The sequence below is a fragment of the Lissotriton helveticus genome, chromosome 7, assembly GCF_964261635.1.
Source record: "Lissotriton helveticus chromosome 7, aLisHel1.1, whole genome shotgun sequence".
NCBI lineage: Eukaryota > Metazoa > Chordata > Amphibia > Caudata > Salamandridae > Lissotriton > Lissotriton helveticus.
Window position 1 is genome coordinate 743,631,264 of NC_136068.1, and position 22,074 is coordinate 743,653,337.

The 22,074-nt window shown below is 48.0% G+C and overlaps 1 protein-coding gene across 1 annotated transcript in view; it reads left to right on the forward strand.

Moving 5' to 3' along the window:
* Positions 1-22,074, forward strand: part of AFF4 (ALF transcription elongation factor 4) — a 907,016-nt gene that overhangs the window by 67,863 nt on the left and 817,079 nt on the right. Inside the window, exon 2 of the mRNA XM_078653083.1 lies at positions 2,358-2,451. The gene's annotated coding sequence lies outside the window, so the exon portion shown is untranslated. The remainder of the gene's footprint in view (positions 1-2,357; positions 2,452-22,074) is intronic.

The window sequence follows — 22,074 nt, forward strand, 5'->3', positions numbered from 1 at the left end:
GGGAGGGGGATAGGGGCCTGCACATGGAAAATAGGGGGCAAGGGGGCAGGGCAGGAGCAGCAAGCTGACCATGGAGGGCACGCGGGATGGGCACTGGAAGCACAACACACCATGGAGGGCTACAGTCAGACTATAATGGCATACGCACAGACAACAGACAAGGTGCGGGTCAGCAGCAAGCTAACACAGAGCAGGCAGGAGGGGATCTGTTAGCGCAAACTACCATGTATGGCAACCTGGATGGCTAGTGGCAGCACAATGCCAATGGTGTCAATAGGGAGGGGACAGGTGCAAGCGCAAAGGACCATGGAGGACAGAAAGTAGGGGTAGGGGCTGGACACAGACGAGAGAGGGCAGGGGAAAGGGCTTCACAACAGACCAGGCAGCAGGAGCAGTTGCAGCACAACAGAGCATGGAAGTCTGAAGGGAGTGCCAGCAAAATGGACCATGGAGGACAGGAGGGAGGGGATGGGGCATGGAACTTGGACAGACAGGGTGGAGGTGGCAGGGACAGGCGGCAGCCATCTACCCATGCAAGGCAGGTGGTAGAGACAGTCCCTGTTCAACATAACACTCAAAGTCGATCGAAGGGGCGGTGGCAGGTCCATGGAACATGGTGGGCCAAAATTAGGGAGCAGGGGCATGCACAGACATCGAAGGGCAGGGTGTAGGGTGGGGGCAGCAAGCTAAGCACAGAAGAGAAGCATGAGGGCAATGATGAGGCAAAGAATTGGGCAACGGAGGGCGTGAGGAGTGGGCAGGGACAGAGGGTAGTGGCAGAACATTAGACCATGCAGGACAGGAGGGAGGGGGCTAATGCAAGGACTCACAACAAAGGGTAGGGAGGAGGTGGATGGGGCAGCAAGCTAACTGTTCAGGGCAGGCGTGACGGGCAGTGGCAGAACATCGGCGACAGCTGTAATGAGGGAGCGGGGACATTGACTTGGACAATAGATGGCAAAGAAGGGGGGGCAGTAGCAGCAAGCTTGGGTACTGGCAGCACAATGCCAGGCCGTTCATCCAAACACCCCCCCTCTCCCTCGCCCCCCCCCCACTGTGCGTTGCTTAACGTTAAAAATAACCTAGAAATTCAATATAAAGGCAAAGGTTACAGGGACGTTATAGTTAAATAGAATTTTTAAACAATCTTAGAAATTCACTATTAAAAAAAGGTTAATGGGACATTATTGTTGGGTTCAGATTTTACACGCACAAGAACATTGAAATTCAGCTTTATAGTTGGAGTAATTTCACATAAGTATAATTCGCGCCTCGTCATGCTTTGCTAATTACCACAGATATTACATCACGCTTGACATCTTGTATGACATCATTGATAATATCACTAACATTTGCAGTAAATTTATTGACGAGCAAACTGCATGGCGAGGGCGTGAGTTATAGTTACCTTAGGGCATGAGTTATAATTACTTGAAATAGCTCCAACTATAAAAGCTGTATTTCTATGGTTTTATGCGTTTAAAATCTGAAGCTAACTAGAACGTCCCTATTACCTTTTGGTTTTTAGTGAATTTCTGTGATAAAAAAAAAATCCTTTGCCAAGCTATAACAGGTAAATAAGAGCTGGTCTGGGAAGACTGCTGAGAGACCTAACCTGTATTCCTCTGGTTTGCGATCTAATGGCAAGATTCCAAAGTACTTTAATTCATGCACCTTAATATAAGAGAGACTAATTGGAATGATTATTGTGCCCTTTTTAAAAGAGAAGAGAAAAGGGATTATTTTACATAAAAAGGTGATCACTGAAGCAACAGTATTTTGTGAAGGCCTGCAAGGATCCTCTATTGTTGACCCTGGGGTTACCTTCAAGTTCTGTACCAAGAATGTTACAATCTGTTTTACCCCAGGGTCTTCAAGTTTATTAGCGGCTATTAGATAACGGGCGTGGATTGGATGGTCCTGTAAACTTAGAGACCACTCCCACCTCCTCTGCAGGGTATGATTTTGGTCTATTTTGTTTTTAAAATAGTCCTCTTGTGTCCTGACAGAAGCCCCTCACAGTGGAGCAGTGATGTAATATCTGGTCTTGTAAATGTTTATCGGCTGCTGTGGTTTTGGCAGTTAAGTAAGAGGAGCATAATCATCGCCTCTGTGTCCTTAATAGAATCAAATTCTTGTTGTGAAAGCGAGGAAATTTCTTTTTCCCAAGTCACAAAAGATTGTTTGAGACCCCTGTAGACCATTTCCATTTATTGGGTGACAAATACCAACAGTGCTCACCAGGCCGGAGTACATACACGTTTTATATCATGCGTCCAAACTAAATTATTAGTCACATTTTAAAGGCGATGAATGTGGCTAGAAAGTTATGCTAACAAGTGTTAATTTCTTTTCAGGTGCCCAGTTTGGAAAGCAAAGACTAACCAGGAAGAAGCATGTTTGTCGCACCGCAGTTCTTTCAGAAAGCGTTTGTCGTGGTGATGATCACTGGTAAGAATATTGCTTGTTTTTTGTTAGCATGGTTTAAGGAAATCATTTGATTTAGGTTATTTCAAATCCGTTCAGGGTTTGTTATGTAACCTAATAAATATATCCTTGAATTTCCCACTTTCATCTGGTACTCAAACTGTGGGATAATCTAGTGCTTCATTACTTGGCTTTGTAGTCCTAAACAGCAGAGTGGATCTGCAGGTGGAGCTAAGCAGAGAAGAAACAGCGCTGGCTTAGCTGCATGCTGGGGCTCTGACACATCCTAAAGCACGTAATAGAGATTGGGCAGTGCGTAGATGCATAGCGGTCATCTGGGACCGACTAGACAAATCTACACCCAAACAATGTAGGCAGAGACTACATAGGGAAGGAGACCAATCTGGTATGCTGCTCACATGGGTCATGTGTAGGGAACACCTGCCACTGCCACAATGTACCTTATGACAACTGATGGCACTAGCATCCCCACCAGGGCAGGTATTGTGGGTGCATTCCAGCACCGTTACACCAACAAAAAAGTAGCAGTGGGTCAAAAAGAGGGAAAGAACTACGAACTAAGTATCTGTGTGGAAGAAGATGGAATCAACTCAACTTATCAAACGCACCAATGAAATCGCACCTAAGGTATTCATTCTAAGTGAACAAAAATTCCCATCAGTCATCGACCGAGAACGCCCTTCATCTGGGATCCTTCACTCCATGAAGGTAAGACTGTATACCCACAGTGGATTGGCAGATGTATAAGCCTAATCTAACCTGTGAGTCCCAGTGATTTCAATGGTATGTAAGGGTGTAAGGTTTCAACTGAATAGCAGTGCAAAAATTGTGGAAAAATAAATGAGTGAAAAGATGTGTATCAACAAGTAAAATTGGATTGTGAAGGGGTGAAAAACTTTAATGTGCACCTCTTCACTCCCAAATCATAAAAAGAGTGCGAGAATAGTAGTATAAACAAATGACTACTAATGAGTATGTTTGGTCAACATGTTTCTGCAGACTAAGGGGAGCCAAAAGGTATCCTGCTGCTTCATCAGGACCATTAGCGCTACTGCTATATAATAAAAATATATAAAAAGGCATTTTATCACCTGATTGTGAATTGAATCACCTTTCTCCTGACTTCATGGTCCAAACAGTGCGTCAAATTACCCAGGACACCACACACTAACAGATACAAAGAAAGGAAACACACGACAGTTAGTCATAGTCTGTTTGTGGCCTCATACACTTTAAGAGGCAATGCTCCCGTTAGAAGCATACATCAATGATTTGTATACCTTCACTTGATGGGCACACGTCCACTCACATATACACCAGTGTATCATCTCACTCACTTCTGTGGTAGGAGAGAAACGCTCCACCTCACCTGGCTACAGCGCAGGTAATAGGAGCAACGCTCTAATAAACAAACATAGAAAAGAGAGGATTTAGAGGAGGGACAAAAAGATAAACAAATTTACATAACTGCTCTGGCTACAAAACAGTACGGAGAACTGGTTTCAATCGTTATTATTCTGGTCATTAGATTCATAAGTACTCGTATGTACAGATCTGTCTGATCATAGGTAGAGATCTTCATCTGCCCATTGCCCAATATCTCTTGTACTCGTTTTCAAACAGAAACATTTCGAAAAACACGTGGTCCGTACACGTAATTCATCTGTCTCCTCCATTACGTAGCAGCTCGTAAAACGTGCCTGTATAGGTGCACTTGTAAGAAATACTATCTCCATAGGTGTAAATATTGGCGTACACTGCTCCCTCATAATGATGTGCATTTTGAGTCGGGATGCCCGGTTTTAACGGCATTTCCTATACTGAAACTTCATGCGTTGTTTCTTCTAGACAAAAGGCCCGTACTAGTAAACTGCTCGCCTGCTACACCGACAATCATTCAAGCCTCGTATCATTCAAGCTTGTTCTCATAGTATGCGCTTCACTAGCCCGTAGCGCACCTCTATTTGATTGTGTTTACTCAGCATGCAAAAACCCGTCCTACCACAGCTCTGCTTATGCCCGCACTCGCCTTCCCGTCGGTACTCCAGGTGAACCTCTGGGCTGTCTTGGGGAGGTACCGACGCGGTAGAGTCCCAGGCATTTTAAAGTCGTTTCTAGTGTGCGTCCGGAACGGATCGCGTGATGCGGCATTAGCCTGCGCCGCAGCAGGACACCTGGGTAATGTAGTTCTCTGCGGTTACAGTCCCGTTTTAACAACCTGGTAGTGTGTGATGCTAAATTTAATGTACAGACAGTGCTTGGTCACATACCTAATTAGATTACTTCCTGCCTGCTGCCACTAAAGTAAGCCAGAAGTAAGGGGGCGAGTATCTATTACGCTTCAGTAGCTTTACCTGAGACAGTGTTGCCAGGTCACTGTTTTTTTGTAGAGACGTTTTTTTAAAATGTGCAAACTATTAAATATTTCTGCAAACATTGTTATGTTCTACAATGTCGCACCATATAATGCAGTATTTAATAGGAGACGAGTGTACAAACACTTACATTTAACAGTGCACAGAATATTGCAAACATGTGGCTAATTTTACATATTAAATAGTTTCTCATCGGCAACCTCAAGCTACTAAAATAGTGTGATCAGAAAGTAGCAGAGTACGTATATTATCCTGGTGTCTGGCTACCTAGATCACGTTCACACTGGTCTGCTTACAAATATGTTCATCGTACATCCATAGCGTATTTGTATGGGTAAATGTATGGTATGGAAAACTATAAGGATACTCGTATATAAACCCCTTGTCCACCTATTTACGAGTGGAACGTTGTTGGAAGAAAAAGTGCATAAATGTAAGCTGGGATTATTTTCTTTATAGGACTTTCCAAAATACCGACCAGCCGGTCGGCATCTCAAGTTCACAACATTAAATATTGCAGAGGACTGAACTCAGACAATTGAGGTATATCTAGGGATGTCAAAGCGTACACTGTGAAGGCTTACTTCATACTATTTCAAAGCGACATCCATGGGATATCCTCGTTGAGCCCATTCTTATCTGAGTTTAATCTATAAACCCATTTCTGCTCCCTTTTGAACAGAAATGTACTGACGTCAGTAAATTTCTGTTCAAAAGCCTTACACCCTTACATACCATTGAAATCACAGGGACTCACAGGTTCGATTAGGCTTATACGTCTGCCAATCCACTGTGGGTATACAATCTTACCTTCATGGAGTGAAGGATCCCAGATGATGAAGTGCGTTCTCGGTCGATGACTGATGGGAATTTTTGTTCACTTAGAATGAATACCCTAGGTGTGATTTCATTGGTCCGTTTGATAAGTTGAGTTGATTCCATCTTCTTCCGCACAGATACTTAGTTCGTAGTTCTTTCCCTCTTTTTGACCCACTGCTACTTTTTTGTTGGTGTAACTGTAATGGTAGGGGTAGTAGCATTGTTTGGTCGTTAAACATCCCCTAGGACCCCCCTCTCTCTCTTTGTGTGTATGCATTCCAGCACCACCTACAGCATGTGTACAACGTGGATCCAGTCACTTTTTTGTTTGAATATATTTTATTGATTTATGTAAACAATCCGTTGATACATGGATATACTTTGCCAATATAAAACGGTAGGTATCTTTTCATATACATTTGCACAAGAAAGATTGCAGCACATGAAGGTAATACAGTTGCATTGTACACAAGATAATTTCTACATGTATCAAGTCCTGTAGCAGTAATGCTAAAGCAATACTGTTTGTTAATATGGCTGCATTGTATGTGATAACACTGTAGATGTAGGGCAATGCATTCTCGGGATAGTGTGTGATGAACTCCTATAGGAGGTGGCATGGAATTGTGACTCTTTTACGTGTTCACTTTGTCTGGCCGACAGCGTGTGGTAGCGCCAAATGTGTCGTGTGATCAGGGATATCGAACATTGGATGTGTCCAAATCTCCAAGTCAATATATTCAAAAACGTAACAAGTATGGCAGTAGGGTTTGCCACATTAACTTCCAAACTAGTCCCAATCGAGGACAAAGGGCCAAACCGGGCAATAGACAGCTAAAAAATGAGTTTCGGGTGCCATAAGTGATCTCCGAGTGAAACGGGGGAAAAAGGAAATGAGAAAAAGAAAGGGGGGAATATAGGGAGGATAGGACGTGTCGTTGGGAGTACAGTGTCATGTGGTGTGTCAGTGTACAGTCGCGTGGGCGAGTGTCTGGGTCCGCGGCCAATATGGCAGGTGCACTTTGCAATCGTTGCTCAGTGGAACAGGGGAGGTCAAGCCGCCACCAGCCGGGAGGCGCCACAGTGCCAGCCCCCGTGGCTCGCAGGTGTCAGGGGTACAATACAGCCTATTTCCCTGGTGTCACCGTGTGTCCTTGGTGTGTCTCTCTTCAAGTGTGCCATTATCTAAATGAGCCCCCTAGTCGCGCTTTCCTGTTTAAAGGAGCTCAAGGTGTCGTCCCAAAGTTGTGCAATTGGAAACTTCCTCAGACCTGCCGTTTCCTCTCGATGTAGTGTGGTGCTTTCAGCTCCCGCCCAGTTAAGAAAGGAAATGCACCAGTACCTAGTGAGCGGAGGTTCCCCCTTCTTCCAGTGTTTGGTGAGCATGCGCTTGGCTGTAATGAGCCCTAGGTCCCAGAATCTGGCCGGTACTTTATTCAATTTGGTCCTGTTATACAACCCCAGGATGCATGCTTCCCATGTGTGGGGGTAGGCCTGCGCCAGCACTTTGCGTCAAGAGGGATGTCACCTCATTCCAGTATGTGGCAAGAGTGGGGCAATGCCAGAGCATATGTAATATGTCCACGCCTGTCAAATTACATCGGGGACAGCTGGCAGTGGTGGTCGTGAAATACCTATTAATCTTATCTGGTGACAGATATGCCTGATGCAATATATAAAACTGTATTATTTTGAAACGGGAGTTGCGTGGGATATTTACGGGGCTGGCTAATACCATTGTCCATTCCTTGTCCGTCCATTCCCTCCCTCAGGAGGCCGCCCACTTATCTCGCAATGGCTGCGTGGATCGCTGCGTGTGCACGAGGAGGGTCTGCGCAAGCCAGTGTATAATATGGGAGTCGTTGCCCATGACATGCAGGTACTGTATGAGATGGTGCATTGGTAATTCCTCGCGTATATCCCCCCAGGATTCCGTGTATGTGCGCAATATTGACGCATGAAGAAGGAATTGTCCAGCTGGTAAGCCTGTGCTTTCTGCCAGATTTTCAAAAGGGAGCATAGTTCCATCTACATAAAAATCGCCCGCGGTTTCCACACCAGCCGTAGTCCAGTTCTCCAGCATGGGCGATGTCACCATTCCACCCCGCCTGAGGGTGCCCAGCAGGGGGAGCGCGGGAGCATAAATTTTGACTTCTGGTCAGTTTCAGGCTACGCAGGAAGCATTTGCGAGCCACCGCTACATGTAATGGTAACGGGCAGGGTCCCTTGGTCAGGGGGTGGAATAGCGCGCATATTTGTTTATGGGTCCATACAGTGGAGTCGGTGGCGGTGTCTTCCAGATTCTTGCCGCCCAGCCAGTGCGACACCCATTGCAGCTGTGCTGCAAGATAATATAATTCGAAATTGGGGACTGCCAACCATCCGGCCTCGGTGGGCGAATAGAGTTTCGCCAATTCAACGCGAGGCCGCTCAGCGTTACAGATTAGGTTGCGGGTCGTATTGTCTAGGTCGCGGAACACTCTGGCAGGGACACATAGCGGGACGTTGGCAAAGTGGTATAACAGCCTTGGCAACACTATCATTTTGGACAGTGCTATCCAGCTAGGCACATTTAGGGACAGTGTCTTCCAGAAGGCCATTTGTGCGCGCAACAAGGAGATTGCACGCATCAAGTTACCCTCCATTATGTCTGACTAGTCTCTATAGATGTGTATCCCGAGGTATTTGAACGTAGTGGGATACCAGGCGAGCCGAACACCACCGATGCGAACATCGCACTCCTGTGTGTCTGGACCAAACGAGTATACCCCGGACTTGGCCCAGTTGACCCTCAGTCCCGACACCTCCTCAAAGGTTCGGAATATGTCTGACAATAAGCACGGCACGCAGGCGAGGTCACGCACATATAGAAGCAGGTCGTCCGCATAAAGCGATGCCACATGTAAGCCATCTGCCATCGGTATCCCCCAGTCTGTTCCTTGCATCTGCAATATTGCCGCAAGGGGCTCAATGGCCAGGGAAAAGAGGAGTGGCGACAGGGGGCAGCATTGTCGAGTTCCTCTACGCACTTCCACTTTATCCGAAAGCAGCCCGCCTGTTCGCATTCTCACACTGGTAGAGTAATCCAACCATGTCGACGTATGCGTCTCCCAGGTTGAATTTTTCCAGCACTGCCTTGAGGTAGGGCCATTCTACAGAGTCAAAGGCTTTCTCAAGGTCCAGCACCAGGCACCCCGATCTTGGCCAGCGTAGCGTAGCAGCTTCCTGTACCCGGAAGAGGCGGCGTATATTGTAAGAGGTGCTTCGCGCAGGTACAAAGCCGTTCTGGCCCCGATGTAGAAGGGTAGGGACCACAGTGGCCAGGCGCCAAGCCAAGATTGAAGTGAAGATTTTGTAATCGGTGTTCAACAGGGCAAGAGGTCTGTATGAGCCCATGTTCGTGTCGTCCCTGCCAGGCTTCAGGAGCGAGACGAGAGTGGCCTCATTAAGCGTGGTAGGAAGCGCCGAGTCATCTATTGCAGCATTATACATTTTTAGCAGCTCTGGGATTATGATGTCTGAGCATGTTTTAAAAAAATTCGGCGGGCAGCCCATCCGGGCCAGGCGATTTGCCATTGGAAAGAGCAAAAATGGCTTCGCGCAAGACCTCCGGCGTGAGTGGCGCCTCCAGGTCCCCCTGCTGCACAGCTGTGAGGGGTGGCAATTGTATATCTGAGAGATAATCTGTGATAGCTTCAGTTGAGACTCTCAGCTGAGACGGTATAATTCCCGGTAGTGTCTCACGAAAGCTCGGTGTATTTTGCTTCGAGTGTATACTACCCCTTCCTCAGCCGTGTGAATGGCAGTCACTGGTGTAGTGCGGTCTTCCAGTCTGACAAGCCAGGCCAGTAATTTCCCGGGTTTGTCGCTAAGGTGATGTGTGCGCGCCGAGTGGGCCGCATAGTTAAGGTGACGTAGCCGCTCCAGCAGTCGTGTGTGTTCCTCACGGGCTGTAAGTAGCAGCCCATTGGCTCCTGTCAACGCCTCCTGCTCTCGGCGGAGTAAATCCGCCTCCACTCGTTGCAGGTCTACCTCCAGTTATTTCTGCATATGTCCCTGTGTGCCCAGGCAATGCCCCCTAATCACGACCTTAAAGGCGTCCCATTCGATCTGCGGGGTGGACGCTGTGCCAGGATTATCTGCAAAGTATTGCGCTACACAGGCATGTAGGGAGTCTCGGAAGGGGGCGTCTAGCAATAGGGCTGGCTGTAATCGCCAAGTAGGTATGGGTGGGTGCGGGCGTTCCCATGTTATGTCTAGTGTATGTGGGTTATGGTCCGAATGTGTTCGGCCCAGATACTGTGTGTCTGCAATAAGGGGCAACAGTTCCGATGACACCATGTATCTGTTCAGGCGTACATGTAGTGTGTGTGCCCCCGAGTAGTTAGGAGTATACCTTAGTGTTGGGGTTGCGAGTGCGCTAGGCGTCCTGTAGGTCCCACTGTGTCGCCCACTGAATGAGCGCCCTCATGGTGCCACAAGATGGGGCATCAGGTCGGGGTGGAGCAGAACGGTCTAGTGTTGCGTCCAGTATGCAATTGTAATCGCCCCCGAGTATCCAGGGGACTCCATGCCAGGGTGCCAGCTTCTCCGATAGATGCGCAAGAAAGCCCCCCTGGTCTATATTGGGAGAGTATATGGATGCCAGAACCACAGGTTGCCCGTCTAGATGGCCGCGTACAAGCACATACCTGCCCTCCGGATCGGCATGAGAGTGTCATTGCAAAGGGAGTGCCTGGTCTTACCCATAGCAGCGCCCGACTGGCATATGAGGAGTATTCTGTCGCGTACAATTGCCCTCTCCATCGACTGCGTAGCGCTAGTGCTTCCGTCTTGTTCAAGTGTGTTTACTGCAATAGCGCAATTTGAACTCTGTGTCTTTTGAGGTATGAGAATATTTGATAGCGGCGTGGTGGCGTGTGCATGCCTCTAATGTTCCAGGTGCAGATTTTTATCGCAGACATGGTATCAATTCAGGCAGTCCCCCCCCCCCCCCGCCCTCCCCATTACATTAGTCGACCCCAGACCCGCCACACACCCCCATCGATCACATCTAAAGTCATCTCCATTGACACAAATATCATATCCTGGGAATACACAAAAAGGGTTTTGATTAAATAACAAAGTTAACCAGAGGGGGGTGAACCATTGGTAAATACCAAAAGGGCAGTAGCCGAACATGCCACCGTCCATACTCTCGATCGAGAGGAACAACCTTTCAAGTCTAGGGGGTGTTATGTGCTAGGCACAGTCTCAGCAGTACAGCAACCTGTGTAGGTAGGGAGATCACCATCCCTCCCTGGGCCATTCGGTTTAGGCATCACGCAGCCAGAGTTTGTTGGGCGAATGTGGCTTAGCCTGCAATGCAGGAGTCACAGCCTAGTCAGCCATTCCGGAACAAAGTAAATTAGGCCTCATTTCCCAAGCCATAGTCATGGTCAGTCTCCCATGGGCAGAGGCCGATGGGTGGTGAAGGTTTAGGGGAGGCCCTCTCACTACAGCACCGTGTCAGCGTTCGGGTGACTAGAACAATACTCACTGCGTCCCATCTTCACCGTCTGTCCTGGGGGCAAGGAAGCCACCCCCGACGTCACCGAACTTCAACAGCACAGCAGAATCCATACAGGCCACATTCAGAACGCCGCCATTCTGGCGAACTCCGCCAGGGCTCCTCGTGTGATCTCAGTTGAGTAGGTCTAGTGTCTGTGGTGTGATATCTGGTAGATCTACGGAAAGTTGAGAATCCGGTATCCCATAGATGGCTTCATCATCGCTCGGAAACACCCGAGTGATAAGTTTTAACGGGGTTAGCCCTAAAACTATCTGACCTGGGTCAATAATCAGGTACATACGAAGGGGTCAGAGTATATTTCTTTTTAAAGCATCAAATGTCAAATATAAGCATTGCGTATCTCAAATTATAACCAGTCCAATGATTCAATGCGTATTTTATTTTAGCACATAGATGAGCGGAAACTTAGCATCAATCAATAAGTTCCGGAGATTATTAATTCAGAAAAACTTGTGATGAAAAACATAGAAAAATTCCTTGGAAACGAATCATATATATAACTTGTGTCCATCAAAGTTATAACATAGTATTTACATGGTTATATATCAACAAGCTCTCAGTGATAAAGAAAAGGAGGTAGTTAGGTGGGATAGGTGTGATGGGAGAAGTGTGGGGACTGGGTAAAGGTGTTGTGACCATAACACAATCACAATGTGATTCAGTACGACCTTTACAGTCTAATTTAGATCAGTAGTTCCATATAACTCTTTTACATAGGATGTGTTTTATTCCATTTATTTTCTCCTATGTTTAGAGGAATGGTGTAGTCTGGTCTACGTTTCGACCCCGCATGTTGTAAGGGTTAGTGAAAACCTCATTCTGGGGTCTTCATCAGGACATAGATAAGACAGGAGCGCTTTACATTTGGCCATCCAGTGACCATTGAGGTAGGACCATCATGGGTTCCTATTGTGAAGGATATAACTGGGATGTGGCAATCATCCAGTCGAGATTTCTAGTTGTTTCCGGTTCCTTTCCAAATATATAGAAACAGCTATAAGGGTGTGCAGACGGCCACAATGCCCCGGTGGTTCTATTCAACACCAAGCTGCATTTGGAGACATCTCATCCGATCGGCTCCGAGTCAGTATTCGGCTTAGCTCGGAGCTCTACCCGAGTGCGACTGCTGCCATTGCGTGCCTAGCCACGCCCCCAACGTGGATCCAGTCATAACCCATAACCAATACACACTATTCTTGAAGAGCCTGGACATCCTGCGGTTTGGCAGGAGAGGCCCTAGATGCTCTAATAGACCTAGAAGAACTTAAATTCTCATTGGGCATTCTACAGCAAGCTAAGACTCTGGGAGGCAAAGGCTTCCCACCCGAATTCTATCGGGCATTCTCAGTTACGACTATGCAGAGACCCTGGACGTTTTGCTAGAGCGACGCGATAACTGAATTCTGCGACCGACCATGAGGGAGGGAGGGAGGGAGGGAGGTATATGTATCTTCCTTAAACCAGGAGGCAACCAGGCTGACCCCGCTGCTTACCGACCTCTCATGATGATTAACTCTGATGTGAAGGTACTTTGTAAATTACTCACAAACCAATGGGGCTCCCCACATGTCTCAACTGGTACATGAAGACCAGTGCAGGTTTATACCTGACTGGAATGAACCTCTGATGCTTAGCGCATGTCCTCCACAAAGTTTAACATCTCGACGAAGAGCTGGCATTGGTTTCTATCAATCTAGAAGAAGCCTCCGACGCAGTAGACTGGGGTTACTGGAGGTGCTGAGAGTCATGGGCTTTGACCCTCACCATTGCAGTTGGGTCCATATGTTATACACTGAACCCAGTGCTGGAGTACGCTTTGGGTGCAGCCGATCGAATGCGTGGACCTTGGAGCGAGGAATGCAACAGGGCTGTCATCTTTCACCACTCCAATTCATGTTTGCTATGGAACCCCTGGCGATTATATGCGCTTTGGGAACTGCAGGATTTGGTAATACACCTTGGGGATGTCTGCCACATTATATAGCTGTAGGCGGACGATACACTATTCTATCTCGCTTCCTCTAAGGTTGCTGGCCTCTGGCTCATCCGAAACAAGTTGATGCTGTTCCCCATGTGTCCCTAGTTCAGACACCTGTAAATCGTCTCCCGTGCAATGGCCTGCAATGGGAGTTAGCACAATTAAGATACTTGGGCGCCCAGGTGGCACACACCAGAACACCGCAATTACGCCTCAACGTAGACAGGTTGCTGGACGTATTGAAGACCTCATGATATTTTGGAATACATTGCCCCTCTCCCTGATGGGCAGACTAGCTATTGTAAAAATGTTACTGCTGAGATGCTTGTATATACTACAGAACTTGCTCTGCTCTTCCTTCCCATGAAAGTGTTCAGACAATTGAAAACATCCTCATTTTGCCTCTATGGGATGGCCGTCGTAGCAGTGTGGCCCTGGCAATGCTGACCATACAATATGAAGAGGGGGGGCTTGAGGTGCTAAGACTTGACTTGGACTTTCTATGCTGCACATCCACAACATGTGGTTCTGTGGTTGAACACTGAAAACCTTTGGATAAAGCGCTTGTTAAAAGGGTTGGTAGAATCCGATCAGCTACCGGATTTACTGAGGGAGCGGGAGTCTCGAAAGACATGTCATACATAGTCCAACAGACAGTGAAGATCGGGTAACACTTTGCTGTGACAGTATTGAAGGGAGCTCCATTCCTCCGAGAACTCCCGATTTGAACACTGATGCTGATTAGACAAATGATGGACAATTATGTCTTTTCAATCGTGAAATAAGGGTGGTTGTGCCTCACTTGGAGACTAATACCACAGAAAGACCTTCATAATCTTCGAACCAGCCTGCTAAGAATTTGCCTTCGGACCTGGGCACTTCTTACATCATGCCGTCTAGCCAAGAGGGCCAAGATGACCTGGCCTTCTTACCCTGCCCTGCCCTGCCCATACCCTGCTAATCTCGCCGTCTTGTGTAGCAGGATGGCATTTGATCATACTGCTTTATAAGGCAATGTGAGCTGACCCATAAGGCTTGGGATGCCTATCTAGAAACTCCATTGGGCATTTGGGACTGGGCGCATGTCTTTCACCTTACCCACAAAGTCTCTTGGAACACCATCTTTAAGCTGATTCGCTACAATTTCCTACATAGGACCTATCTAAACTCCAGAGATCTAAACCGCATATCTCCAAATCGACTGGACAGCTGCCCTCGCTGTGGTGGCAGTGGGCAGACTTTCTACACCTGACCTGGTAAAGCTGGGCAGTACAGGGTGACTGGACCTATGTTGTGGAGGACTTAAAAAGGACTACACGCCTCCAGAATAGAACACACACCTCTAGAATAGAACACACACCTCTGAGTTTCCTACTAGGGAATGTAAATGTCAGAAGGGCTGAAAAATGGCCTCAAATTCTAGAATTGGTGCTGGTGTTAGCCAGGCCTGGAGTTGCCATCACGTGGATGGACCAGCATACACCCGAGCTCGAATACTGGCATAGGAACGTACAGGAGTGGGCACTAGCAGAGGAGATACAATGAGCAGGTGGGGCTTAAAGGTAGACTAAGACCTCGTAGTCTGGCGGGACCTATGTGACACACTACTAGACCCCGATGCTGACACCAACTCAACAGACCGCACTAGTGCTGATGGGAGCATGGGAGGAAACTCAACTAGGAAGGGGTAGGACCTGGACATAACAGTGATAATGTGAAGTGCTTGCAAGCTTGGGAGCGATGTGTTACACCTTGGGGTGACTTTGATACGACCCTTGAGTGATGGATGCTTGATTGGTGACATGCCTTCTTTTGTTAACCTGTAATGTACTATATATCGTACTCCACCAGCTGTTATATGTTTAAGCGGGTTCAATTTTGGGTGTCTTTGGCCCTTGCCCCCCATCTCAGAGGCTGCTAGCATTTCAAGTACACACAGTGAACTGTTTTGACTTGGCGTGGTGGGAATACATGTTTGAAGTCCTTACTAGGGTGGCGTTTGGGTCTACTTTCTATCATACATATTATTTGTCTTGTCAATTGACAGTTGCAATTATCATGGCTACCCTCTTGACACTATCTCATTATTCCCTGTTGCTGTTGGACGACTGATCCACTGGCTTCAGCAAGTTGAGAACATTAGAGATTACTGGTGGTCATCAGAAATGAGCACTGCTATCGTTTTGTATTCGTCCTTCCGATATTTCTGAGACACCCATTTTTTCTGGCCCCAGCTTAAATGACTATTTGTACAGCCTTCAGACCCATAATCTCAACTCTTACCGTGAATCCCTTCAGAGACGTTGGGAGTGCTGTCAATCATCCCCCACTCACTGTGCCGATAGATTTGGTAACAAATAAAAAAAAAGTATATGTCCTCCAAAAATATTTGTTACATTTTCACCGTTAAAAGTCTGCAAAAGAGTTAAGTCTCAACTATTTCCTAAATTGGAGAATCTTTGGAGCGCCTCTGATGGATACAGGAACGTTGTACTAGATCCTGGTCCACAAATAGAAAATTCTTATTTTCTGCTCTCTGTCGAGGGTTCTGGGCTGGGCTTGCCAGCAGTGCTTTACCGCAGACGGACCTTGCTTAATATTCTGTACGACATTTATTTTATTTATTTTATTTATTTTATATGCTTATAAAGCGCCAGACTAGACCCCCGAAGGGGTATCTCCGCGCTATAACTGCGAGTATTGAGAGAGTAAGAAACTGTGTCCAAAAATGGGAGGGCAGTTAGTAGCTGGGGAACAGAAGGGTCTTGAGGTTTTTCCTAAACATCATGTGGTTGGTAATTGACCTTAGTTCGAGCGGCAGTGAGTTCCATAAGACAGGTCCAGTGTGGGCCAGTGCACGTCCACCTTGCCTGGCCTTCTTAATTCTGGGTACTTTAAGTAAAAGTTGGTCGCTAGAGCGCAAAGAGCGTCCTGGGGTGTAAGGCTTGAAAATATCTATAAAGTACTTAGGGCCCATCCCCATTAGACTCTTGTGTATGATACACAGGGTCTTAAAATGAACACGCTTCTTCACAGGGAGCCAGTGAAGCTGAGACAATAGGGGACAGGATGGAGTCCTAGGAGGAGCATTCATGATAATCCTTGCAGCCGTATTTTGAATGACCTGCAATTTCTTGATTTGTTCTTCATTAGCTCCTTGGAGCAATCCGTTGCAGTAGTCGATCCTACTAATAACAAGAGCCTGCACCAGGGTTTTCCTGTGGTGATCCGGGAGATAGGGAAAGACACGTCTGAGCATCCCTATAGCCCGGAAGCAGGTGCCGGCTACTTGATTGACATGGTCCTTAAAAATGAGTTGTTGGTCAAACATAACTCCCAGGTTCTTGACCTTAACCTTGGGGGTAGGAACAGGCCCAAGTTCCAGAGGCCACCAGTCAGAGGACCAGTGTGTTGTTGCTTGGCCGAACAACACAACCTCTGTTTTCCCGACATTGCACTGCAGACAATTCGATGACATCCAGTCTGCAATGGCTCTCATCCCCTCTGCAAAAGATTTTTTTATTGCAGGTGTGAGAGTTTTGAAGGGAAAAAGAAGTTGGGTATCGTCAGCGTAGGATACAGGGGTGAAACCGAAAGATCTTGCTAGGTTGGCAAGGGGGGCCACATATATGTTGAAGAGTGTCGGGCTCAAACAGGAGCCCTGTGGCACCCCCTTATTGAGCTCCCGATAGGTGGACTTGTGGGAGCCCAGCCTAACCTCTTGGGAACGCCCGGACAGAAAACTCTCCAACCATGCCAAAGCCTCTCCCTCTATTCCTACCTCCTTCAGGCGATGGAGAAGCACCTTGTGAGACACCGTATCAAAAGCGGCGGAAAGGTCCAACAGCACCAGAACCATAGAGCAACCATCATCCAGTGCCATTTTGATGTTATTGGTCACTGTCTGAAGTGCTGATTCTGTGCTGTGGTTAGGCCTGAACCCAGATTGGGAATGGTCCAAGCCTTCCGTCGCTTCAAGGTGTTTCGAGAGATAGGTGTTCACGTGCTTCTCCGTGATCTTGCCTAGGTAAGGTAGGAGGGAGATGGGACGCAGGTTGGATAGGTCTGTCCAGGGGGATGAAGCCTTCTTTCTTATTGGGTTCACCACTGCCTTTTTCCAATCTGCTGGGACTTGGCCTGTTTTGAGGGAGATGTTTACCATTTCCAGAATATGGGGACCTAATAAAGGGATCAAAGGGCCGACCATTTTAGCCGGTACCAGGTCATTAGGGGATCCTGTTTTAATATGAGTACAGAGAGTAAGAAGCTCTGTATGAGTGATGGGAGGGAAAAGCGTCAGGGAGGTTTTATTGTCTAAAACAGAAATAGCGGTGGGACCAGTTTTAGTTTGACTTTTGCTGATATTGTTGGCAGCTAATATCTTTTCATAGATAGTGTTGATTTTGTCCTCAAAGAACAGCGAGACTTTATCACACAATTCCTGTGAAAAGTCGTCTGAACTTTCACACGCTGTGGGTTTTATAAAGTTTTGTAAAATATTAAAAAGTTCTTTAGGGCTGTTACCTGCTTCTTCTATTTGTAGTGTCAGTTGTAGTTTCCTTGCTGATTTAATGTTTTTATAGTATTCTGATTGGGCCTTTAGGAAAATCAGACGGTTGTTATCAGTTTTAGTTTTTCTCCAGACTTTCTCGAGACGTCTACATTTTTGTTTCTCTGCTCTCAGTTCTTTTGTATACCATTTTTCTTGTTTTGATACTAGGTGTTGTTTGTGTCTTTTTAGGGGGGCAATGGTGTCAATGGTTTTTTTGATAGATTCATTGAGTTTGACTAATGCAGTATCTGCTGTATCTGACTCCTGAAAAATGGGATCTGTCCATACCTCATGAGCCGTATCAATATTAATTTTGTGCCATTGACGTCTCCAAGAGGGGGGGGGGGGGACATTCTTAATAGGTCTCGTAGGAGTAGGGAGAGTGAATTCCAACAAGGAGTGGTCGGTCCACGATATGCTGGTGGCCAAAGAACAGTTTATTTTGGTAGAGTTAGAGAAGATAAGATCGAGCATGTGTCCCCCTGTATGAGTAGGTCCATGATTTTTTAATTCCAAGCCCAAATTCAGTAAATCTGTAATTAGAGCCATGGATTCGGTCAACAGTGGCTGGTCAACATGTATATTAAAATCGCCTAGAAGCAGAAAGTCTTCTTTTGATTTAATATGTCGGGCTAAGATTTCTTGGAGAGAGAGTGCAAAGTTGGGATCTGCTCCTGGGGGTCGATAGACCAAAGCCCCTTTCCAGGTAAAATGATTAGTTAGATGAAATTTAAAAAGCAGGGTTTCTAATTGCGCGTTTGAATGTTGTTCAATAATAGTACAGTGTATATGATCCCTGTATATGATCGCTAAACCGCCTCCGGTTTTAATGTCTCTGTCAAGGTGTTTGATCTTATAACCAGAGGGAATCCCCATTGCAATGGCTGTGATAGTGTGGGGTTTCAACCAGGTTTCCACAAGGAAACATATGTCCGGTTGGATTGAGTGTATTAGGTCCCAGACCTGATGCTGATGTTTAGGTAGGGAACGTACGTTTAACAAGAAGCTTTTCAAACCCTTGACTGAGGTATGACGGTCCGCAGAAGACACGTTGGTGATAGATAAATGTCGACATTCAGGGCAAGAGTAAGCTGCCTCAATGCGATGCCAGGGTATGATTGTGTTACAACATGTGACAGGTCTTAGGCTGCGTAAGAGACGGGATGAATAAGGAAGGGGTTGGGAGTTCTTACCGGTAACGGTTTGTGGGACAGAGCCAGGGTCCATCGCCCCGCGCCCCGTCCTGTCGCGGACGGGCGCAGACGGGCTTTTCTTCGGCGCTTCTTAGGCGCGCTCGAAGGCGCCCCCTGCGCGCAACCGCTGCGCGCTTGTGGGAAGGGCGTGGCTAAATAGCCCGGAGTGAGGTAGCCACTAGAGCGCTAACCTCAACTCCGGGAAACCGGAAGTGCTGTCTACCTGGCTCTTGCCTGTCCGCCCTCCGCACAACGGCACTATTGCCGGGTCGGAACGAGGCGGGCAGGCGGCAAGATCGAGCTCAGGAGATTCAGAGGGAGAGAATAAGTTGTTTCAGTTGAACAAGTGAGTCTGTCCAATTAAAATCATAATATACAGTATTAAAAAATATAACCGACTCTAAAATCAGTCCGCTATAAGTGGCGCTTCTCGCAGCCCCCTGTATTTACCACAGTTGTTGAACAAGTAACTGACGCTCTCAGGCACAGCAGCGGGTCTGGGGGACACTGCCACCGTCTCCCTACCGCGCTGGCTCGAGGGTCAGGACGGCCTAAATAGCCCGGAGTGAGGTAGCCACTAGAGCGCTAACCTCAACTCCGGGAAACCGGAAGTGCTGTCTACCTGGCTCTTGCCTGTCCGCCCTCCGCACAACGGCACTATTGCCGGGTCGGAACGAGGCGGGCAGGCGGCAAGATCGAGCTCAGGAGATTCAGAGGGAGAGAATAAGTTGTTTCAGTTGAACAAGTGAGTCTGTCCAATTAAAATCATAATATACAGTATTAAAAAATATAACCGACTCTAAAATCAGTCCGCTATAAGTGGCGCCAATAGGTATCATAAGGCTCTAATACATTTGGCTTTCATGCTTGCTGAGTGCAACATTGCACAGCACTGGAAAGTGAGGGACCCCTTCGAAAGATGACTGATTATGAGCATCAACAGGTTTCACTGAGTAAAAAAAAACCTCACTTCCCAAGTGTGGGACTTCCTCCAAAAAGGTTCATACATCTGTGAATCGTGCTGAGAACAGTTTTCTAAGAGTTAGCGTTTATAAGAGGTATGTGGGTGACTGTCTCAGAATGCATTTGCCACTCTTGTGTGCAAAAAAAGTTTTTTTCAGATTAGGAGTAAAGTTTCTCATCTTTGATGTTTGCTTTGTTGCTTTAGTAAATGGCTAATAAAAATCTATATATAAAAGTAAGTCGGGGCGTGGCTAGCAGCCGATGATGGCGGCAACAACCTAGAGAGGCTCCCGGCGTCAGGCGACATCCCGCATCAATCCGCACACGCATCCGTTGTATAAATCGGCTCGGAAGAGGTGGCTCCGGACTGGTGAACAAGCGGCAGCCGGTGAAGTACTTTGGGAACAGCGGCGTGTCGGAAACCCGACGAAAAGAAGGTGCGCCTGACGAGGCCTACAACCCTCCGGCAAGTAGCGGCCTGCAGCAGAGGCGTTATCCGGGCGGAAGTGCGGTCGTGGCGGGCACCGCAAACCGGAAGTGCCTGCCGCGAACAGTCAAACCAGGGGAACGGCGACCGGGCTCCTGTGCAGCCCCGCGGCCCACTAGCTTGCACTGAAAGGGTCGAGCCGCGACAGTACACCACAAAAGAAGGTGAGGGGGCGCTGAAGCAGACGCCGAGATACGGGAGACGGTGCCGCCATTTTGCGAGACGGCGGCATCCCGGGTTGAATACCCATTGAACTGCTACGCTGACCATCCACACAGGGGATGACGCGGGGGCTTTTAGCGGAAGATCGCGGGACCTGGGAGCAAGGCGCTTGAAGATCTTCAAATAGCAACTGACTGAACGCAGCGCCAGTGCGCCATAGACTGACCACACAGAACCGGCGCACACGGTGAGGGCAGACGGTGCCCCCCCCCCCCCCCCCCCCCCGCTCCCCCCCTTCTGGGCAACGGCGGCGGCCCCGCGAGATATCTAGTGAAACGGGCCGACGGTGACCACATAGAAGATACGGGATACCGGCTCAGCCCTTAACGTCTGGCCTAAACATCTGACCAAGTGGGCTCATCCATAACAATGGGGGCGAAGGCCTTTCTCACAGCCACCCTGCGTCAACAGAACTGGAGGAGGGGTGAGCTTGGCGCGGCGCGGCGCACACACCATACGGAGGAGTAGCTGCCCACGTGGACGGTACCACTCGTGGGGCCCGGATCTGAGCGGGCGTTGACCGCAGTTGCACCGGTCATTTCAACATGAGCACGAGTGGACCTCCGTCTGGCATCCACCACAGTAGAGGAGGTGCACGAGACCCGGAACACAGTACGATACTCAGACAGTGGCGGAAGGGCCTGTAAGACATTGCCATGGCGGGCAGAGGGCCAAAACATAACTCCACGCAAGCCAAGCTCGATAAATTCGCCTATGACAAACAGACTCCCCCTCAGACGGAGCAGCGCAAGTCCGTGGGGAAAACGATGGAGGGTGATGGAACAAAGAAGGCCACGCTGGAAGACGTGCTCAACGCCCTGGCTCAAGTGCAAGCGACGGTGGGAGCGACAGCGACGGACGTAACCCTTATACGCGCGGACCTGCAAAAGATGAATGAAAGGGTGAAACAGGTCGAGGTGGTCACCAAATCTTTGGTGGAAGATGTGTCTGAACTACAAATCCAAATGGAGAAAATGCAAACTGACAACAAGTTCTTAGAGAGAAGCTGGACGACCAGGAAGGGCGCTCCCGACGGAATAACGTCCGAATACTAGGTGTGCCGGAGTCGGAAACCAAGGGGGCCATGGACCTCTATGTGGAGGAACTGGTCAAAAATCAGCTTGCCCCAAAGGGACTCTCTCACTTCTTCTCTGTGGAAAGGTCCCATAGGGTACCAGGAGGACAGCCAAAGCCGGGGGCCCCGCCGAGGCCAATTCTAGCTCGGCTCTTCAACTTCCGCGACCGTGACGCCATTCTGCAAGCAGCCAGAGTGGCGCCGGCCATTCAAATCCAAAACTCCAGGGTTTCCTTTTTCCCGGATTACACGGCGGAAGTGTCTCGGAGAAGAACGTTCCTCGAGGTTAAAAAGACACTGCGAGAAAAGGAGCTGCCCTACTCCATGTTGTTTCCAGCCCGACTAAGAGTAGTCGCTGACAAAAAGGTCTGGTTCTTTGACACTCCAGAT